This window comes from Zalophus californianus, chromosome X, assembly GCF_009762305.2.
Source record: "Zalophus californianus isolate mZalCal1 chromosome X, mZalCal1.pri.v2, whole genome shotgun sequence".
NCBI lineage: Eukaryota > Metazoa > Chordata > Mammalia > Carnivora > Otariidae > Zalophus > Zalophus californianus.
The window spans coordinates 10,037,917-10,051,749 of record NC_045612.1 but is presented as its reverse complement, the minus strand read 5'-3'; the positions used below and the strand labels follow the sequence as shown (position 1 = coordinate 10,051,749).

The following is a 13,833-nucleotide window of genomic DNA, read 5'->3' as shown; positions in this document are numbered from 1 at the left end:
CTTAGCTCAAAATTGTATCGTTTTCCATATCTAAGAAGCTTCACAGGTATTTTCTCATTTATGTTCACAATATTCTTGTAGATTATAATAAAAGACACTACAGTAACATAGGTTATAATATAAGAAATAGACTAAAGCAAACTTGATTAAGGTGACAGTCGATAAGTGAGGAGGTAGGAAAGAACAGTCTGACACGCTATGATGTTCTATGTCTCTTGAAGGCAGGTAACTATAACGTCATCGTTGGTGAAGAGAAGGGTCTTGGGATGCTGAGAGAAACTGGAGCTGGACAAAGGAGAAAGGGAATTTGTGGAGTCCCAGGGCCAAGAGCACAGAGCAGTGTATAGAAGCGAGCATCTGGACCACTCACTCTTCGGTTACTTAGTGTCCATACCCATCTACACATATTTACCTTCCATACAACGCTCTATGCTTTCTGTCCTTCCTTGAATGAAGATGCTTCTTCCTTTCCTCCAGTGCGAAGTTCCAACAGCCATGTTGTCCATCTCTAGCTGCTACTAAATACTCTTCTAATTCCACATAAACATGATATAATCTAAAGACTAACTTGTAGTTAACATCCTTATATAAAATAACAAGGGGCAAAGAGGAGAGAGGAAAAAAACCGTGTGTGTGAATGTATATAAAAATGTTACTATGCAATGGATATTTGTGTGTGTGTACACGCACACACCCACACCCACACCCACACACACACACACCCAACAAGGTTGTTATGTATAGCTGCTACAGGACTTTTTTCTTTCATGAGGCTGGAAATGAAGTAAGAACTTTCCACACTACCCCTTCCGGGTTTCTTTTGCCCTAAGTTAGGACTCAACTAGTTGTTGTTCTTTCCCTGATATGGCGTCCCAAGCCTTCACTCTTTTTTTTTAATTTAATTTTATTATGTTATGTTAATCACCACACATTACATCATTAGTTTTTGATGCGGTGATCCCTGACTCATTGTTTGCTTAGAACACTCCCAAAAGCTCTGAATTCTTAGTCCTGTCCCTCAACCCTTCTTTTAAAGCATTAGTCTTCCATTAACCTTTTCTATTGGTCACGAGAGTCTTAAGACGCAGCATGGTAGTACTGAGAAGGCAGTTCCAACCATAATGCTTTCTACTTACATTGTGTAGCAGCAATCAAAATTATCCTTGGTAATCAGGATTAATATTCTGCAAGGGAAAAGGTATAGGTGTCAGGTGACTTTCATTGGCATATTGTTCAATAATATGGGTTAATTAAACTACAGCTGTTTTTGATGATGCCAGTCTCCCAGATCTCTTGGCCCTGTTATGGCCACAGGAGGCAACATGAGTTGTATCCTGAAGAATGGCGCAGTGGAAAGATTGGTAGCACACACTATCCTGGGAACCCTAGTGAAAAATGCAGAAAACTCAGCAGACTGATTTTAGTTAGACTTTTTGGATAAAGATTTAATGTGACTGTACTGATTTCCAAGACTGCATTCACCTTTCATTTGTGATAGTCTGAAACTAAGACTATGTCTAGTTGATTACAGGACAGCAGGTAGATTTGACAGTGAAATAATGGATTGGTTTAGTGAAACCACACTGGCTTTCCACAAGTTAAATACCTTTGGCCCATGCAGGCTCTCCGAACCTTCCTCTTTTTTCCTTTACAGAAGCTTCACACATTACCTTGTGTTTCTCTCATCTTTTTTACTTCTGCCCATACACTGTAGCCCATGAAGATCCTCTTCACTATAAGATTAGCTGCGGAATAGGATTTAGCAGTTTCTCTCTTTTTTGTCCTCTCAAATATTCTTCTTTGTGTTTTCCTGTTAATTACTGTGAGGCAAACAGAAGTACCATCGTAGGGGGCGCCTGGGTGGCTCAGTCGGTTGAATGTCTGACTCTTAATTTTGGTTCAGGTCATGATGTCAGGGTCGTGAGATAGAGCCCTGCATCAGGCTCTGCGCTCAGCGGGGAGTCTGCTGGGGATTCTCTCTCTCCCCCTCCCTCTGTCCCTCTCCCCCCTCTTTCAAATAAATATTTGAAACAAACAAACAAACAAACAAAAACAGAAGTACCACTGCTTCAGTTCATTTAACAAATCATTTTTAAACACTTAGCAGTTCAGGAACTGAACAGTGCCTGCCTTCATGGAGATTACAGCTTTAGGAAAACATATGATGATGGCTATATAGCTCTCAGATATCGTTCAGTTATTAGAGTGACTGTCCCTGCTGTATCATTTCTTACTCTCCTGCTAGATTAGGATACTATCAATGTTTTCTAAAACAGAAAAGTCACTGCCACCCAGCTTGATATTAAAAGATCATTTAAAATCAGAACGGTTTCAGAAAAAGTGCAACCTATGTCATTGATGTTAGGCTTAACTGCTTAGACTCCAATTCAAAGCAGTAGATTCAGGCTTGCACCATCATTATACTTGGGAAATTTGGTTATAATTTTGAGCTTGTAGAAATTTCTCTCTTCTTCCAGGATCACTTTCATAATCTCTGAGTATGTCCCTCTCTGCCACCTAAAGTTTACTTTTATGATCTCCTTGCCTAAGGCAAGTGGCTTGCTGCCTGCCTCCATTTCTTTCATCTCTCTGGGAAGTCTCCAAATCCAAGAAGTCTTACTCTCTTCCCTGTTTCTGGCCTCTACACTGAATGAATAATTTTCCTAAAAAACATTAAGTAACCATATTTCATGACTGGTTCTGTATTCAAGCAAACTGTGATTTTTTTTCACTTATTGTTCTAGGTTAAAGGACCTTCATCTGGGGACTTGATCTCTCTCTGCCTCTCATTCATTATCATTGAACTTGCTTTGTGTCAGGCACTGTTTTAGGTGGTTTTTATGTGTAATTCGACCCTATCCTCATAACAGCCCAATGAAGAAGGTGATTTTATTAACTCTATTTTATAGAAGAGGTAACTGAGGTCCAGAGAGGGTGAAATCAGTTGCTCCAGGCCACATGGAGTCTGTGTGATCCTAGTGGCTGGTGTAGTTCCCCCCCCCCCCCACCAAGGTCTTCCTCCTATCATCTTTTTTTTTTTTTTTGAGAGGGTGGGGGTGGTGAGGGAGAGAGAGAGAGCAAGCTTGGTGGAGAGGGAGAGGGAGAGAGAGAATATCAAGCAGGCTACATGCCCAGGGCAGAGCCTGACCCGGGGCTTGATCTCACAACCCTGAGATCACGATCTGAGCCAAAATCAAGAGTCAGATGTTTAACCAACTGAGCCACCCAGGCACCCCACTCTTACCATATTGTAAGATAACTCACAGCTGCAATATATGGGTTCTTTGTAAGATTTAACTGGGTTCAAGAGCAATGTGAGTCAATAGTACATGGGGTTGCCACAAATGCAAGTAGGCTCCATTCATGAAAATGCAGTGCTTGTAATAAAGAAAGTGATCATTTTGTCCCACATCAGATGAGAAGCCACTGCATCAGATGATGCAGCCCCTGCATCAGCAGGGACTGATGGATGGTGTCTCATCTGTAAAACTGGAAGCTTAGTTGTCTTGAGTCATTGAGAGGGCTATCTAAGAGGAAAGGGATTAAAATTTCTGTACATTTACAGAGGGCAGATCTTTGCAGAGGAAATGCATGTTAGAGAGAAGAATATATTTTAACTCACATTAAGGTAGAATCTTAGAATTGTCCACAAGTGGAATGAACGGGCTACTGCAGAAGAATGTTAGTTGCCTGTTTCTTGCAGGATTCAAAAGGCTGACAAATCACTTTTGGGGAATGTTGAAGAAGAGAGCCAGTACTGAATTAGTCACATCCAATGAAATGTATTGATATATGATAAATACCTAGCATATAGCCATGCAACAAATGTCACTGTTTATGCCCACTATTTCCAAAAGGGAGATTCTATACCTTACCAGTTCTCATCTTTAGTTTCTCACTGCGTGAACCTTTCTGACTCTTCAGCTAAACCTGACCACTTCCTATTATCTTTTTTTTTTTTCTGCATCTTTAGGTATTTGCCTCTGTGGCTCCCTTTGCCTGGAAGCCTTACCGAGTCCCATCCATGCCTTTGGAAGTCCTGAGAAAATGCTTCAAGCTGGATCCCAAATGTCATCCCCTCAACAGAGCCTTTAATTGAGCTTTTCAACCCATTGTGCTTCCTCAAAACGGTGTAAGTACGTCACTACCTTTTAGAGTCTGTTGTACATAAATCCTTCCCCCATTAAATTGTAAGACTTCTCATGGGACTGTTGTCTTAATCCATTTTTGTATTTGCTTCCTCTTATCCCCATTCAGCAGCATGTAGGTTATATATCCCAGTACCGGGCACAATCTGCCTGCTTAGTACATGTAAGGTTCATGGAATGGAATGGAATTATAGGTCGTTGTGTTAAAATGTTAATTAAGACAACATGTGGACCTGACTCAGGGGTAACTGGTCAGAAGTCCTAAGACTCTGAGCCTCATTTGGGGTGAGTAGCTAATAGATATGTGGGGACTTTTCTCTAGAAAACCCATCTCTAGATACATCCAGAAAGGTCCAGTAAAAGAACTGGAAAATAAAGAAAAACAAGTCAGAGCCAGCTTAGGGTTTCACACCTATAAGCAAGGGCTTATTTCTCTTCACTTGGATTCTTTTGCCAGTGGTGGGTGACCTGCAGGGAGTTTTTCTCATTCCCTTTGCCAGTTGGTGAATAATTACAGCTTCTATGCCCCATACTATATCAAGGTATCTCGCAAAGCAGCCTAAACCACTGTTTCCTAGATAACTTCTAATACTTATCAGCAAATTATGGTGATGACGGCATCAGAATTTTAAATGATTTGTGGTGCCCCTCAAAATAAATCCCATTGTAATTCTATGCAAATTATTGTAGAAGGTTTCTGGTGGTAAATTCAAAGTACTTGAATCATCTTTTCTTTAAATAATTTTTAATCAGCCAACATTATACAATCTTGCATGCAATTAAAAATGTCATGGATAGTGGTTGAGGAATCTTTATGTTTCAGCATTTTAAAAATCTATTTTTGGCTTAGAGTTTTCTGTTAAATCCCAGTGCTTTTGTTGTTTCATCTATTTCAGGCTTATGATAGGCATCAAGGCAAGACCAGTTTGGAAGATTAGCAGATGCTATAGGTAGGATAGTAGAGTTAAGGCTATGACTTATTATTGTCTATTCATTTGTATTTATTTTCATTTAGGCATATAAAATTACAGCTTAATTTAGCAAAGTTTTTTTTTTGCAATAATCAGTTCTATCAGAAAGCACTTTTTTTTTCGTATTTGCAACAGATCTCATTTCATTCTTTACTCTCTCTTTCTATTTTCCCTTATTTAGGCTTTTTTACATTAAATGTTTTTGGCTACCCTAGCCCATTAAAAACCCCTGAAGTTCCACAATGTCTTCAGAGTTTACCCAGATTGCTTATAGAAGAGCCAACCTTTTACTCTCCCAGCCCCATTTGGTCATAGAGCTTCTTCCCATGCTTCACAATCCATCTAACAATGTAGTTTCCTAAAATGCTATTGGATGACATTTTCTTTGTGACCATTTCGCTCTGTACATGTCTTGGTTTGATGGTTTGATTACAGTTTTGTGTTTTTAATTCTTTTTTTATTGTCTCATAAAGGTTGCTAGGTTCCAAGAAACCATCTGTGTGATTCGCTTTGTATAAGGCCATGTAAAATTTGGCTCCCAATAATTTTTTTAAAAATATTTTATTTATTTATTTGGGGGAGGGGAGGAGCAGAGGGAGAGGGACAAACAGACTGCACACTGAGTGCGGAGCCCAACGCAGGGCTCGAGTCACGACCCTGAGATCATGACATGAGCCGAAACCAAAAGTTGGACGCTTAACCAACAGAGCCACCCAGGCGCCCTGGCTCCCAGTAATTTTTAATGATGAATACTCCCTTTAAAGAGACAAACAGGAACTGTGCTTCTTTCAATTTAAAATCTATTGGTGGATAGAAGAGGTTTGCTTCATTGTGCTGCAAGGGATTTGACTGAATTAGTATTTGTCCTGTTATGACTTGTTACTATGTGTTTTCAGAAAAGAAAAGAAAAGAAGAATGTCTTCATAGATTTCTTGCATTATTTGTTCTATGGCTGACTGAATATTAGGAAGCTTGCCCTTTAGTCATATAACCAGATTCTGGTCCAAAGATCTATACATTCGGGTTGAAAAGCATGTTATCTTTGAGTAACTCTGCTTGGATGCTAGCTAAAGCTATGTACACCGATGTCATGACCACTCATGCTAATAGTGTTTGGTACAGGTGCACAGGTACATTTAGGGAATGTTATCAGACAGGTGTGTACTTACAAAAGAGTGCCCACCACATAACCCTTAAATACACTTAGATGGTTAAAATAAACCTAACGCCTCAATTTTGGTGTGTTGTCTTAATCCACACCAAGAAGGTAAACAAAGTTTATAAAAAGTTCCTTTTCATGTGTTCTGTTTGAAATCTGCTGGCACCTTCAATTTTGACTAACTATTTAAATACAGCTTCCTCTATCACAGCTGGTTGCCTGTGAATGAGAAATATTTAAATACCCTGCTAAATTTTCTAAATGGAATTTTTAGAAATTCCACATTATGCATCTGCATATGCAATTTCAGCTAAATCATAATACAGCATAGTAGTAATATATTTCTTACTTTGGTAATTACTTTATTAGCTAATTAGTATTAAAACAGATTGTCAGAATACCTAATATAATTTCTTAACTGCTGCTTAGTGTTAAAGAGTCAAACTGCTACCACTGGTAATTCACTGGGAGATTTTTAAATGTTCTCGTCGTAGTAATAATAGTTATAAATGAGTTGAAGTTAGATGCATGGTGGTGGTGGTATGCGTCTCACAACCTTTTTGAGAGAAATGAATGACTGTAATATTTAACCCCCTTAACAAGTTACCTGGGATGAATTTGAGGAGCCTAAGATAGCTAGGAAATTCTCAAGTAAGATCAATATGTCAGATAGTATAAAGAGGCCTTTTATTTTTATTTTATTTTATTATTTTTATCTTTGTATACCTCCCGTTGCACCTAGGGCAGTTCATTGCACATAACAGGTAGTCAAATAAGATCTGCTGAATGAGTGAATGGGTCTCTAGGAGTCCAAGATCTGTCCAGATCAGGGGTAGGGTACATAGATGCTAAGTGCTTACTTACCTTTATCTCTATGCCCTTGGGAAACATGAACTTTGGGGTGGCTTGCATACGTTTCTGTGTAAGTCAGAGATCAAGTCAGCTGTATATCAAGCATGGACCCTGCCCTTAAAAAGGTGTATTTGGCTAGAGCGACAAAAAATATATAGAGTGCTTAAAAAATGCAGAGTCCCTTAAATGACAGACCCATACATGCATATTCATGCTATAAGTTTTGTATATGCATATACTTATAATAAAAATATTCATGTTGGAAATCTTTAGCATATAGCTTCAAGAGACAAATTCTGAACACGTTCACCATCAGCTTTATACTGAATTCCTCAGTCATCTTGCAGCTACATGGATATCCCTGTGTCTTCTTCCCTGAAAGCTATCATGTAACCCTTGGTATTGTGCATACAGATCTGGGTTTTAATCTTGGTTCTTCCTTTTACTTGCTGTGTGGCCTCGGACACATAACTACACATAACCTCTTTGGGGTTCAATAGCTTCACATATGACGTAGGATAATAATACCATCCATACCCCAGGCTTATGGTGATAATTAAGGGAAGTCATATATGTAAAGCACCTCCCACATTATCATTTTTTGATGCACACTAGTTTCCTTGCATCTGCTTAACACCAAATGTCTACACGTGCAGCTGCGAGAGTCTCTTATTCAAGTCCATAAGTCTTTATCTCAGGAGCATTGTTTTGCTTTACAAAATCATCTTAAAAATCTATTTACATGCTTGATGGACATTGGGGAGGGTATGTGCTGTGGTGAGCGCTGTGAATTGTGTAAGACTGATGAATCACAGACCTGTGCCCCTGAAACAAATAATACATTATATGTTAATAATAAATAAATAAATAAATAAATAAATAAATAAATAAATAAAAATAAAAAAATCTACTTACATGCTTAAAAACTTGATGCAATTTTGTTCAGAATCTATTTTTTTTAAAAAAACAAATCAAAAAATTTTTAGGAGTGTCTGGGTGGCTCAGTTGGTTAAGCAACTGCCTTCGGCTCAGGTCATGATCCCAGGGTCCTGGGATGGAGCCCTGCATTCTGGCTCCCTGCTCAGTGGGGAGCCTGCTTCTCCCTCTCCCGCTCTCCTGCATGTGCTCTTTGTCTCTCTGTCAAATGAATAAATAAAATCTTAAAAAAATTTTTTTAGAAGTAAAAATTGTGTATATTTAAAGTGTACAACATGATGATTTGATATCCATATACACAGTGAAATGATTACTACAGCCAAGCTCATTAACATATTATCTCCTCACATAGTCACCATTATTTTTTTTTGTGATGAGAACACTTGAAATCTATTTTCTTTGTAAATTCCCAGTATTCAATACAGTGTTACTACCTATAGTCACCATGGTGCACATTAGATCTTCAGACTGATTCATCCTACATAAATGCAACTTTGTACCCTTTGGTCAGCATCTCCCTATTTTCTGCACCTCTCCACCCCTAGTAACCACCATTCTACTCTCTGCTTCTATGTATTTGACTTTTTTTATAGAGAACCTGTTTATTGTTAATCAGTGCGCTATTTGCCAGCTAGTGATCTTATCACCCGACAGTAAGCATTATCACGATTTATTTACTTTTGTAAACACATCATAACGTTTACGTTGTGAGTCTGTTTTATTAAGCTTTTCAAATATAATAGCACAACCAAGGGACACTCAACTAAGGTAAGTTTTCAGATAATATGGATAAGATGTCATTTCCACTATTCATGGGTTGGTCTCATAAGCCACAACAAATGGAACTTTCAGCCTTTTGATCACATTTGGAAGTCATTACATTGCTGTGTTTAGTAGATGCATCCTCTCAGGTAACCTCAGGTAATTCACCAATGAACACAGTTAAAGATAAAGACTCAGTCAGCCTTTGTATCTTGCTGCAGGCAGATGTAGGAGACTTGACTGAGTTGTGAGAAAGGGGCCAAGCTTCACTCAGTTCAGGTGACCATACATTTGAAGATTGCTCTGTGTAGTACAGTGACTCTCTCAGATATTATATTTGGTAGGAGTCTACTCTGTGACACTCTCAGGGAGGGAGAATGTCCAGGGTCTTAAGGCCAAAGCTGGGCGATTGAGGCATAATCCCCATGAAGGAAACTTTAGCAGGTTAGTGATTGGTTAGTTAGTGAAAGATTCATGATTGCCTAGGGGCATAGAAGATAATGTACAAGGCCAGACTGAGGAGAAAGAAATGGCTGGCTAATCAGAATAAAAGGCACAGATAGAAAATTTAATGGGACAGTGCTTCTAGGGTGTAAGCCACTGTAGGGAAATCCCATGGCTACAAATGGAATGATTAAGTTGCCCATGTTGGTATGAATGATCAGTGCTGGAGATCTCTTCAAAATGAGAGGTGAATCTGCTCTGATCAGGTAGGAGTGGGAGTGAGGAATGTAAGTAAAGAGGTTGAATCATGGCACAAAGTTACCAGCATCCTTGGATAGGATGAACCAGGAGTTTAAGAAAACACTTACTGCTACACATCAAAACCTAGATTTTTATGTCATATTGTTCTGGGTCCGTTGCAGGAATAGAAAAAAAATCCTAAAATTCATATGGAATCTCAAGGGACTTGAGAAACAAGATTGGTTGAATTGCCAAACAATCTTGAAAAAGAAGAATAAAGTTGGAGGCCTTACACTTCCTGATTTTAAAACATATTACAAAACTACAGTAATCAAAGCAGTGTGGTACTAACATAAAGACACACACATAGATCAGTGGAACAGAATAAAACACCTAAAAATAAACTCTCACATATATAATCAAATTATCTTCAACAAGGGAACTAAGAAGACACAAATGGGAAAAGAGCAGTCTCTTCAACAAATGGTGTGGGGAACACTGAATATTCACATACCAAAGAATGAAGTTGGATCCTTACTTTACACCATATATGAAAATTAACTCAAAATGAATTAAAGAGCTAAACATACAACCTAAAACTATAACACTCTTAGAAGACAACAGAGGAAGAAATCTTCATGAAATTGGTGTTGGCAATAGTTTCTTGGTTTCTTGTGATACCAAGAGCATAACAGATAAATGTTATCTGTTATGAAACAGATAAATGGGAGGGCCCCTGGGTGGCTCAGTCAGTTAAGCGGCCAACCCTTGATTTTGCCTCAGGTCACGATCTCTGGGTCCTGGGATTGAGCTCCGCATTGGGCTCTGCCCAGTGAGGAGTCTGCTTGAGAGTCTCTCTCTCCCTCTCCCTCTGTCACTTCCCCTGCTCTCTCTCTCTTAAACAAATAAATTCTTTAAAAAAAGATAAATGGGACTTCATTGGACTTAAAAAGTTCTGCACATTAAAGGAAACAACACAGTGAAAAGGTAACCTATGGGATCAGAGAAAAGAATGTATCTGGTAAGTGGTTAATATCCAGAATATATAAAGAACTCCCAAAATTCAACAACAAAAACCAAGTAACCTGATTTTAAAAATGGGCAAAGGACCAAAATAGACATTTCTCCAAAGAAAACATACAAATGGTCAACAAGCATATGAAAATATGGTCAACATCATAATTATTTGAGAAATGCAAATCAAAACCACAGTGAGATATTACCTCACACCCATTAGGATGGCCACTATGGACAAAACAGAAAATAACAAGTGTTGGCAAGGATGTGGAGAAAATGGAACCTTGTACGTTGCTGGTGGGAATGGAAAATGGTGCAGCCACAATGGAAAATAACATGGGAGTTTCTTAAAAAAAAAATTAAAAATAGAATTACCATATGATCCAGCGATCCCACATCTGTGGGATATATATCCACAGTATTGAAATCAAGATCTCAAATAGATAATAGATATTTGTACACCCATTTCACTACAGCATTATTCACAATATCCAAGAGGTAGAAGCAGTCCAAATGTCCATTCTCTGGTGTGAATGCATAAAGAAAATGTGGTATATCCATACAATGGAAAATTATTCAGCCTTTAAAAAGGAAGGAAATCCTGTCACATGCTACAACATGGATGAATCTTGAGGACATTTTGACAAGTGAAATAAACCAGTTGCAAAAAGACAAATACTATATAATTCCACTTATATGAGGTATCCAGAGTAGTCAAAACCATGGAAACAGAAAGTAGAATGGTGGGTTGTCAGGGGCTGGGGGAAGAAAAAAGTGAGGAATTGTTGTTTGACAGGGTCATTGTTCCAAGCTCCTAGGCTGCAATTAGGACCACAGCAAACAAAATCGATCCTAAAACCTTAAAAAGAAGGGCTTGCATATCTGACTTTTGTGAACCAGGTGGCTTAACACTTTCTAAAGGTCACACAACCAGTTGGCTGGGAGTTGGAAGGCAGACCTGATTGTCAATCCAAAGGGCTTTTCTCTGGAGTTTCCCCTCCCCCACATTACCCTCTGCTAGCACGGTCCCTGGCACACAGGGACTACTCTAGTACAAATTCTGGAAGAAATTAATGCCTCCCACATTACCTAATTATGTCCCTCCTTTGTTAGTTGAAAGAAAAGTAAATATTTTCCTCATGCTTCTAGGTATGAACCAGACCAAGAAATTCTGCATGTAAATAATTTGACCGCTGTTTAATAAAATGCACATGACATAATGGCACTAAAATATTTCAAAATACAAAACAATTCTGGAAAGAGGTAAAAAAATAACTAAAATGGAGCATCGTTATTAAATGTCTCCATTTGATACAGCTTTCACTGAATGTCTAAGTTTGAACCTGTAAGATTTCCTACTGTGGTGTGCCTTGCCCCCAAATATGTGTTTGCCACTGATTTAGAAACACATTCAAAGTGATAATTTTGGAACCTTTGGCTTTCCACAAAGTATTTTCAAAATCTATTATGTTATATATTTCTTTCAGCCACCAGGTGGCATGTGCTTTGTTGCTGAAATATACAATAAAAATGTATAATAAAAATGTATCCTGAAGAGAGAAATTATATCAAGTCTTACATATCTAACAAAAAAAATAATGATAGTGGATTTTATCATGAATTCAATCAACAAAAACCTCCATGCTAATAGATTTGACAGTTATGAGTACCTCACATAAAGACCTTAGGAGCCTTAGGGTAGACATTTATTCTAGCAAAGAGCTCACAAATAAAATTTATAACTGATTTAAAATAGTTGAGCATAATTATTTAAAATTATACTTTCTTAGCTTAAGGCATTAATTTCATTAGTGACCTGGTCTTGTAAGATGGAGGTTAAAAAAAAAAGCTATTTTCTCAATTCTATTTTAATTTGTAGCCCTGTTTATCAATGATAAAACCACACACTAGTCCTTAAGTATCAGGCCAAATAAAGGTAAAGATATGCTTCACATTAAGAAACCTGCCAAATATTAAGAAAAAACAGGAGGTAATTATTCATTTTCTTTTCAAAAGTCACTCTACAAAAGGATTCACAACAACATTGCTTAAGAGAGTGAATTTTTGAATTTAACTTTTCATCTGACATCCCAAAAAAAGGGAAAGAGGCCAACCAGGTGCTTATGAAGTTGTACCAGCCCTTAGGAGTCTTTGGGAATGTGGCAAGATAAAATCAACCATTTTTTCCCCTCTCAGTAGTTTAGTTTTCTTTCTACCTCCCATCCCAAATCCAAGTAGCTAAACCTTTTTTGTATTCACCATTCAGGAGAGCCATCTGACAAGGCACAAAGCAGAGGAAATGGTTTTCTTAGTTCTGGTTTCCAAAAACTTATACTCCTAGGGAATGCATATGACTACTGACATAGAAAAAAAGAAAAGATACATGAGGGGAAAATAGCATTGTATGAGCAAGGGAGCTGAGGAAACAGGGTTTTCTCAGAGGCTAAAATAGATCTCCATGGGTAGAGAGGATGGAGGCATTTGCAGCTCCCAGCGAAGAGTGTCAATACTTTGCTTCCCAGGTAGAGCCCTGGGGAGGTGCCAAACTCCAGAGAATGAATGGTTGTGTGGCATGTTTAGCCACATGGCACCCCAGAGACAGCTTCACAGAGATCTGTCTGCCTCAGAATAGCAGGGAGACAGAGGAAAGGGTCCTGTGTGCTAAGGACAAACAATCCTTTTCCATGACATAACCCATTTTCTAAAAGGGGATACAGTTGTGTCAATCAACGTGTACAGAACTTATTATAATTGAGTCTGTGAAATGCCCAGATAGAGGCTAGCACAAGATATTGCCAAAGTCTGTGAAGGCACAAGGAGAGCTATGTAACACCCCCTGACAGAAATAAGCCTCACCTAGATAGGCTTTTATTGTCTGTAGCTGTCAGTACTTGTGGGTGGGTGTGTTTTTGTGTACGTGGGGTAATTGACATAGTTCTGTGCTCTTTGGTACCAGATTCTTAGACGTAACCAGTAGGGTCTCTTCAACCCAGATATCTAACTATAATAATACTCAAGGGGTTCTTGACCTTGAGGCTTCATGAGAATGACAAGAATGCTTGTTGAGACTGTACCCACACTCTGGAATTAGAAATCTCACGTCTACACAATTATCTATAATAAACTCTGCAGGGACTGCAGAGGGCTCTGATCTTAGTTTCCACTATGGTGAAGAGTTGAGTTCTCATCCTTTCTAAGTCGATTCTTCAGTCCCATGAATCCTGGTTTGTGTTGGAATATCCATATCTTATGTGGGCCACCTTAATTATTAATCTTGGAGAGTTCTTAATCATTGCTCACCAAC

At 38.5% G+C, this 13,833-nt stretch overlaps 1 long non-coding RNA gene across 1 annotated transcript in view; it reads left to right on the top strand.

The window, feature by feature from the left end:
• Nucleotides 1-13,833, top strand: part of LOC113931288 — a 37,164-nt gene that overhangs the window by 10,357 nt on the left and 12,974 nt on the right. The window contains exon 2 of the long non-coding RNA XR_003522714.1: nt 3,974-4,132. This is a non-coding gene — a long non-coding RNA (uncharacterized LOC113931288). The remainder of the gene's footprint in view (nt 1-3,973; nt 4,133-13,833) is intronic.